We start from the raw sequence: 7,917 nt of genomic DNA, 5'->3' as shown, positions 1-7,917 counted from the left end.
ATGAAGTAAGTCAGAAAGAGAAAAATAAATATGGCACAATAGTACATATATATGGAACCTAGAGAAATGGTACTGTCGAACATATTTGCAAGACTGCAATAGAGGTAGATACGGTGGAGGATGAAGAGGGTGGGACGAATTGAGAGAGTAACATTGAAGCATATACATTACCATATATAAAATAGATTGCTAATGGAAAATTGCTGTGTAATACAGGGAGCTCCACCTGGTGCTCTGTGACAGCCTCGAGGGGTGGAGTGGGGCGGGTGGTGGGAAGGAGGTTCAGAGCTTGGGTGCTGCATACACCCGGGCTGATTCACACTGATGTATGGCAGAAACCAACACTACATCATTAAAAAACATTATCCTCCAATTAAAAAAAAAAACTGTTAAATTATTAAAAGAGTTCAGGAGTACCTCAGCCACATGATAAATAAAACATTCATATCCAGTCCGCGTGTGTGTGTGTTCAGTCATATTCGACTCTTCATGACCACCTGGACTGCAGCCCACCATGTGCATCTGCCCATGGGATATTCCAGGCAACAATGTTGGAGTGAGTTGCCATTCCCTTCTCCAGGGGATCTTCCCAAGCCAGGAATCGAACCCACTCCTCTAATATCTCCTGCATTGGCAGACGTATTCTTTACTACTGAGTCACCTGGGAAGCTCCCAGCCAATCCATACACATGCAAAACGTAAAATAGACACTATTTAGTGTAAGGTCTTCCCAGGTGGGGAACGTGAAAGTGAAAGTGCTCAGTGGTGTCTGACTCTTTGTGACCTATGGACCGTAGCCTACCAGGCTCCTCCCTCCGTGGTATTCTCCAGGCAAGAATACTGGAGTGTGTTGTCATTTTCTTCTCCAGGGGATCTTTCCGACTCAGGGATCGAACCCCGGTCTCCTGAATTGCAGGCAGACGCTTTAACCTCTGAGCCACCAGGGAAGGCTAGTAGTTGAAACTTCGCCTTCCAATGCATGGGATGCAAGTTCAATCTCTGGTTGGGGACCTAAGTTCCCACATGTCTCACAGCCAAAAATTCAGAACATACAACAGATGCAATACTGTAAAAATGTTGTAACAAATTCAATGAAGACTTTAAAAATGATCCACGTTAAAAAAAAAAAAAAACTAAATTTAAAAAAAAAAAAGGAAAATATAATGAAAAGAGATTGCTTCCACAAAAGCAACAAAAGTGTAAATGCTTAGAATTAACATTAACCTAGAACCACATTGGATAGGAAAATAATTGAAAAGATACCAATTTATTTCTCAACATTATCTATGTATTCAATTCAATCCCAATAAATATCACCACCAAAGCTTAGAACAAAAATAAAATTACCTCACAAGAGTTGTACTTGGAAAAATCTAAAATTTTCATAGAAAATTATATGGTAGTACTAAATTTAAAAATGTGTGCCTGCTCGTCCTGTTCCAGATTTTAATGGAAAGCTATAAACTTTTAAATGTGAATGTATTATCTGTGGATCTCTCATATTTGAACAGTATCATGTTCAGGTACACTCCTATTTGCATCTTATTGAAAGTATTTTTATGAAGTAATGTAAAAGTTTATATGATCATAAACAACTCAAGGAGAAATTAAGGAAATAACTCCACCACAACATCAAAAAGAATAAAATAGTTAAGAATAAGCTTAACCAAGGAGACAATAGTCTTGTAAATTGAAAACTATAAGCATTACTCAGATATATTATAGAACACACACATATATGGGAAGACATTTATGAGCTGGACTATTTAACAGTATTAAGAAATTAATACTACCTCAAGTGATCTAAAATATAGTGCAATCCCTATCAAAACACCAAAAATATTTTTAGCAAAAATAGAAAAATCCATGCTAAAATTCATATGGAATCTCAAGGACTACAAATTACCAAAACAATATTGAAAAAGAAGTTAGCTCATACTTCCACATTCTAAAACAAACTACAAAGCTATAGTAATCCAAGCACCCATATTGGAATAAAGATGAATAACAGATTAATAAAATATAATAGACAGCCTAGAAATAAATCTCTAAATATGTATGTAATAAATTTCAGAGGTGTCAAGAACATTTAATGGAAAAGGGGTTTTATATGACATTAATTGAAAAAGGCAGTCACACGCACACACACAAAAGCAGACTTTGTATGATTCCAACTGACTGAGGCAAATAAAACAGATTCATAGACAGAAAGTAGAATGGAGGTTGCCTGGGTCTCTGTAGGTGAAAATGGGAAATTTTCTTTAATAATTACGGACTTTCAGTTTGTGAAGTTGGACTACTTCTCAAGATAGACATTAGTAACATTTATACAACAATGTGAATTAAATTAATACCACCTTAAGATGGTGAAAATTGAACATTTTATTATGTAACAGTTCAGTTCAGTTCAGTCCCACAGTCATGTCCGACTCTTCGTGACCTCATGAAATGCACCACGCCAGGCTTCCCTGTCCGTCACCCAATTCCTGTCCATTCCCAACTCCCAAAGCTTGCTCAAACTCACGTCCATTGAGTTGATAATGTCATCCAACCATCTCATGCTCTGTCTTCCCCCTTCTCCTCCCGCCTTCAATCTTTTCCAGCATCAGGGTCTTTTGCAGTGAGTCAGTTCTTTGCATCAGGGGGTCAAAGTATTGGAGTTTTAGCTTCAGCATCAGTCCTTCCAATGAATATTCAGGGTTGATTTCCTTTAGAATGGACTGGTTTGATCTCCTTGCAGTCCAAGGGACTCTCAAGGGTCTTCTCCAACACCACAGTTCAAAAGCATCAATTGTTGACACTCTGCTTTCTTCACAGTCCAACTCTCACATCCATACATGACTACTGGAAAAACTATAGCTTTGACTAGACGGACCTTTGTTGGCAAGGTAATGTCTCTGCATTTTAATATGCTGTCTAGCTTGGTCACAATTTTCTTTCAAAGTGCAAGTGTCTTTTCATTTCAGGGCTGCAGTCACCATCTGCAGCGATTTTGGAGCCCCCCAAAATTAAGTATCTCCCTGTTTTCCATGTTTTTTCTGTTCCACCGTCTATTTGCCATGAAGTGATGGCATTGGATTGCATGATGTTAGTTTTTTGAATGTTGAGGTTTTTTCCTTTTTTTTCCTTTAAGCAATTCTGTTTATTAGACATGTATGTTTTTTTCTGCTGTTTTAACTCTTATAAGTGGCACAACTGTGAACATCATTTTTTTGTTTGTTTCATTAATTTTTTATTTTTTTAAATTAATTTATTTGTTTTAATTGCAGGCTAATTAATGTTGAGGTTTTTTTTTCTTTTTTTTTCCATTTATTTTTATTAGTTGGAGGCTAATTACTTTACAATATTTAGTGGTTTTTGTCATACATTGACATGAATCAGCCATGGATTTACATGTATTCCCCAACCTGATCCCCCCTCCCTCCTCCCTCTCCACCCGATCCCAGCTAATTAATGTTGAGTTTTAAGCCAGCATTTTCACTCTACTCTTTTACTTTCATCAAGATGCTCTTCAGTTCTTCTTCACTTTCTGCCATAAGGGTGGTGTCATCTGCATGTCTGAGGTTATTAATATTTCTCCTAGCAATCTTGATTCCAGCTTGTGCTTCATCCAGCCCAGGGTTTCTCATGATGTACTCTGCATATAAGTTAAATAAGCAGGATGACAATATATAGCCTTGATGTCCTCCTTTCCCAATTTGGAACCAGTCCTTTGTTCCATGTCTGATTCTAACTGCTGTTTCTTGACCTGCATACAGATTTCTCAGAGGCAGGTAAGGTGGTTTGGTATTCCCATCTCTTGAAGAACTTTCCACAGTTTCTTGTGATCCACACAGTCAAAGTCTTTGGCATTGTCAATAAAGCAGAAGTAGATGTTTTTCTGGAAATCTCTTGCTTTTTCAATGATCCAGCGGATGTTGGCAATTAGATCTCTGGTTCCTCTGCCTTTTCTAAATCCAGCTTGAACATCTGGAATTTCACAATTTACGTATTGTTGAAGCCTGGCTTGGAGAATTTTGAGGATTACTTTGCTGGCATGTGAGATGAGCACAATTGGGAGGTAGCTTGAACATTCTTTGGCATTGTCCTTCTTGGGAATTGGAATGAAAACTGACCTTTTCCAGTCCTGTGGAAAATATAAATTTATTATGCATACTTGACCATAATTTAAAAAAGCAAATTTAAGAACTAAGGTCACCTCATTAATTGATTTATGATGTGAATCTGGACTAAAGTACACTAGGCAAATAACCCAATAGCCCCAAATGTGCGCAAATATCATTGGCTTCAGAAACACATGGGTAATTTGTTTAAGAGACAAATATGTCAATCCAACAGAGAAAGAAATGGCAACCCACTCCAGTATTCTTGCCTGGAAAATTCCTTGGACAGAGCAGCCTGGTGGGCTACAGTCTACGAAGTCGCAGTAGGACACAGCTAAGCAACTAACATTTTCATTTTCGTGTCAATCCAATGACAAACTATTAAATTAGACCTCTAGTTTTAAATTTTTTTTTTAACCTTCTCACGTCTTTATTTGAAAGGCACAGCTAAGCCCACGCTCTATCCAGCATTTTCACTTCTCTCCGTAGAGATCAAATGCCTGAACACAACAAAAGCTGGCAGCCTAAAAGGCTATATACAGACACAGGTGTGGGTATTGCTTTTTTTTTTTTTTTTTTTCATTTTTCTCGTTTTCCGTTTTTTAATATTCCTTTTCTTAAAAGACAAGCTAGTATACTGGAAAAGGGGGGGAGAAATAAAAACCAAGACAACTTGAGTACCCTCATCTTTATTTGCGAAGGGGAGAGAGGGGATTCTGAGTTGCTGGCCCCACTCTGCTCCCCTGAGGCTAAGATCGCTGTCGGTGGCTCCTTTCTTTTGTGGGTGCAGGCATCAGGAACTCATGAAGGGTGAGTGGGTGGGAGGGAGAGACGCAGGGTGCCCAGGGTGGGGAGGGGCAGCCAGCATTGTGTTCGCATGCAGTGCCAGGATGGGAGGCTGGGTGTCCCCCAAGGTGGGGGCCCCCCCTGGCGGGTAGACTGTCAGTTACGTGTGTGTGAATCAGGGAAATGCAGGGGGTGTTGGCCCTCTTGAGGTTTTGCTCCCTTAGGACCTGGCCTCCCACCTGCATCTCCAGGCCTCAGCTTGCCTCATCTGTGGTCAGGCTACAGGGGAGGAGGAGGGAGGCCAGGAATTGGGGGTAGGAGCCAAGCCAGGGTAGGGCCCAGAGGCAGGGCGACAGCCCCAGCAGGCAGCTACCATAAATACTACCGGAGTTTGGCCAATCCCAAGCTATCACTGTGTCTCGCGTGCTGAACCTTCCTCTCTCCCCTCTGTCCCACCCCCACCCTCCCCATCCCAGCCGCCCACTAGTCTGACTTCTCGCCGTCGCCCTCCTGGTGGGTGTCACCGTCATGCCCGCTTTTGTCTTCCTTGGAGAGGCGGGCCTGGGAGCCCAGCGCCGACAGAGAGAGGAGGCCGGTGCCCGCGCTGACCGCCGGCAGAGAAGGAGGCTGCAGCCCCAGAGGCAGGGGGGTCGGGGCAGGGCCAGAGCCTGCAGCCGAGGCCGCTGGTGGGCTGCGAGCTGCTGTGGGGCGATGGTGTTCAGCTCGGAGCAGTGACCTGCTTAGCCCTCTGATGGCGCCCAGGACCTGCAGCTGTGCTCTTGGGACAGGCGGGCAGGACCTGGGCACACACCCCGCGTAGCCCCTGGACGACTTCAGCCTGCTTGCGCATCTCGGCGGCCAAGCCTTGGGACATCCCTAGTGCATCGCGTAATGGCGCTGCACTTCCGACGTCTCGCGGGCAGCTTGCCACCTTCGAGTTTCAGACTGTGGCGCTGAGCCTGCAGCAGTTCAGACTCAATTTGATGCGATCGCAGGGGTCCGAAGGAGTGAATTTGAGTTGCCGGGGGAGGCGACGAGCCCGAATGCCTGCTTTGTGGAAAGATCATGTCAGTCGTGGCGGGGGGCGCGCTCTGCGCCCCGGCTCTGCGCCCCGGCTCTGCGCCCCGGCTCTGCGCCCCGGCTCTGCGCCCCGGCTCTGCGCCCCGGCTCGGCTCGGGCTGCTCCCGGCGCCGGCGCCGATCCGGAGCTCCCGGGCCGCCGCCGCCTCCCGCGCCCGGCCTCGCCCGCTTCCTACCTAGTTTTAAATTTTTAGTTTATATTTCAGTATAGTTGATTAAAATGTGTTAGGTGCAGGTGTACTGCAAAGTGATTCAGACATATGTGTATATAGATAGTTAGACGGATGTATATATATATATACACCTGTATCATTCAGACATATATGTATATAGATAGATGTATATGTATATATACACCTGTATCATTCAGACATACATGTAGATAGATAGATGTATATATACACCTGTATCATTCAGACATATATGTATATAGATAGATAGATGTATATGTATATATACACCTGTATCATTCAGACATACATGTAGACAGATAGATGTATATGTATATATACACCTGTATCATTCAGACATATATGTATATAGATAGATGTATATATATATATATATATATATACATCTGTATCATTCAGACATATATATATAGAGATAGTTTGATAGATGTGTGTGTATATATATATATACATATATATATATACACACACCTGCATCATTCAGACATATATGTATATAGTTAGATAGATGTATATATATATACCTGTATCAGTTTTTTCTCAATTTTTTTTCATTTAATTTTTTACAAAATAGCGAGTCGAGTTCCCTGTGTTATATAGGATGTCTTGTTGACTATCTACTTTAAATATAATAGCAAATATTTGTCAACCTCAAATGTTTTTATAATCAATTCAGCAAATATTAAGTACCTACCATGGACTAGGCACTGTTCTAAGTATTCAGGATGCATCAAAAAAAGAAAGGAGGCCCCAAAAAAAAGCCTGGGTAAGAAAGAAAGAAATGAAATCCAAATTCTTTATTTTGAAGTTTCAAAATCAGGTTGTGGTTGTAAGTTAGAAAACATATTTGAAGGAGTTTATGCTCCTCCAGATACATTCAGAATGCCTGGTTATGCATGGGAAGAGGGGATTTTATAAAGTGAAGGTCCCTCTCTACAAAGTCCCTCTCTACAAAGCAGTGGAAATATACACAACACAGATTATACAGCAGAGACTGGGCTTAAACTCTACCCTGCAAAGAAAGGCACCAAAGTGACTGATGGACCCCTGATTGGGAAGAGTTTACTCTCAGAGTGACAGGGATTAGTATGCGCTATGTGGGAGAGTGACGGCCTAAAGAGAAATTGTATTGAGTCATAATAGAGTAAACATGCTTGCATTTCAAAAAGTAAAGTCTCTATAGCTGTATCCTAACAACTTCTCTTTTTTTATTATTTGTTAGCTAGGTTTTCTTTGTATGTTTTTCCTGGTATTGTTTATTTGTTTCTGGTCATGCCATGTGAATTGGGGGATCCTACTTTTACCAGGGACTGAATCTAAGCCCTAGGCAATGAAAGTCTGTAGTCCCAACCACTGGAAACCCAGGGAATCTCAGAACCATAATGAATTCTGAACTGGGCAATATATAAATTTAAATACAATTTTCATAATGGTTAGTGATTTCCTGCCTGGACCTTACCCCTGAGTACTTATATGTCAAAATCAACATACGTTTGATAAGCAATGTTCAGTTGACCCTGAACCATAAAATTGTATTTATTTTCTATTCACCATTTAAAATACAAAGCCATTTCATATTGTTATGATTATTTCCCAAGCGTACATTTTCACTCCAAAAATTCCTCATAGCATTTTTTCACCTCTGGATTTCTGAGTGAGTAAGAAGTTTAACAAAGGAGTTATCATGATATAAAATGAGCCACGCCTTCAGGGCACATAAGCAGGGCACAAAGATCACGATGACCACAGTGATGTGGA

At 41.4% G+C, this 7,917-nt stretch overlaps 1 pseudogene; it reads right to left on the bottom strand.

Moving 5' to 3' along the window:
* Positions 1–5,372: 5,372 nt before the first annotated feature.
* Positions 5,373–5,956, bottom strand: LOC136176000 (TLE family member 5 pseudogene; annotated as a pseudogene).
* Between the last annotated feature and the right edge of the window lie 1,961 nt (positions 5,957–7,917).

This window comes from Muntiacus reevesi, chromosome 9 (genome assembly GCF_963930625.1).
Source record: "Muntiacus reevesi chromosome 9, mMunRee1.1, whole genome shotgun sequence".
In the NCBI taxonomy this organism is placed as follows: domain Eukaryota; kingdom Metazoa; phylum Chordata; class Mammalia; order Artiodactyla; family Cervidae; genus Muntiacus; species Muntiacus reevesi.
This window is presented reverse-complemented; position numbering and strand designations above follow the sequence as displayed.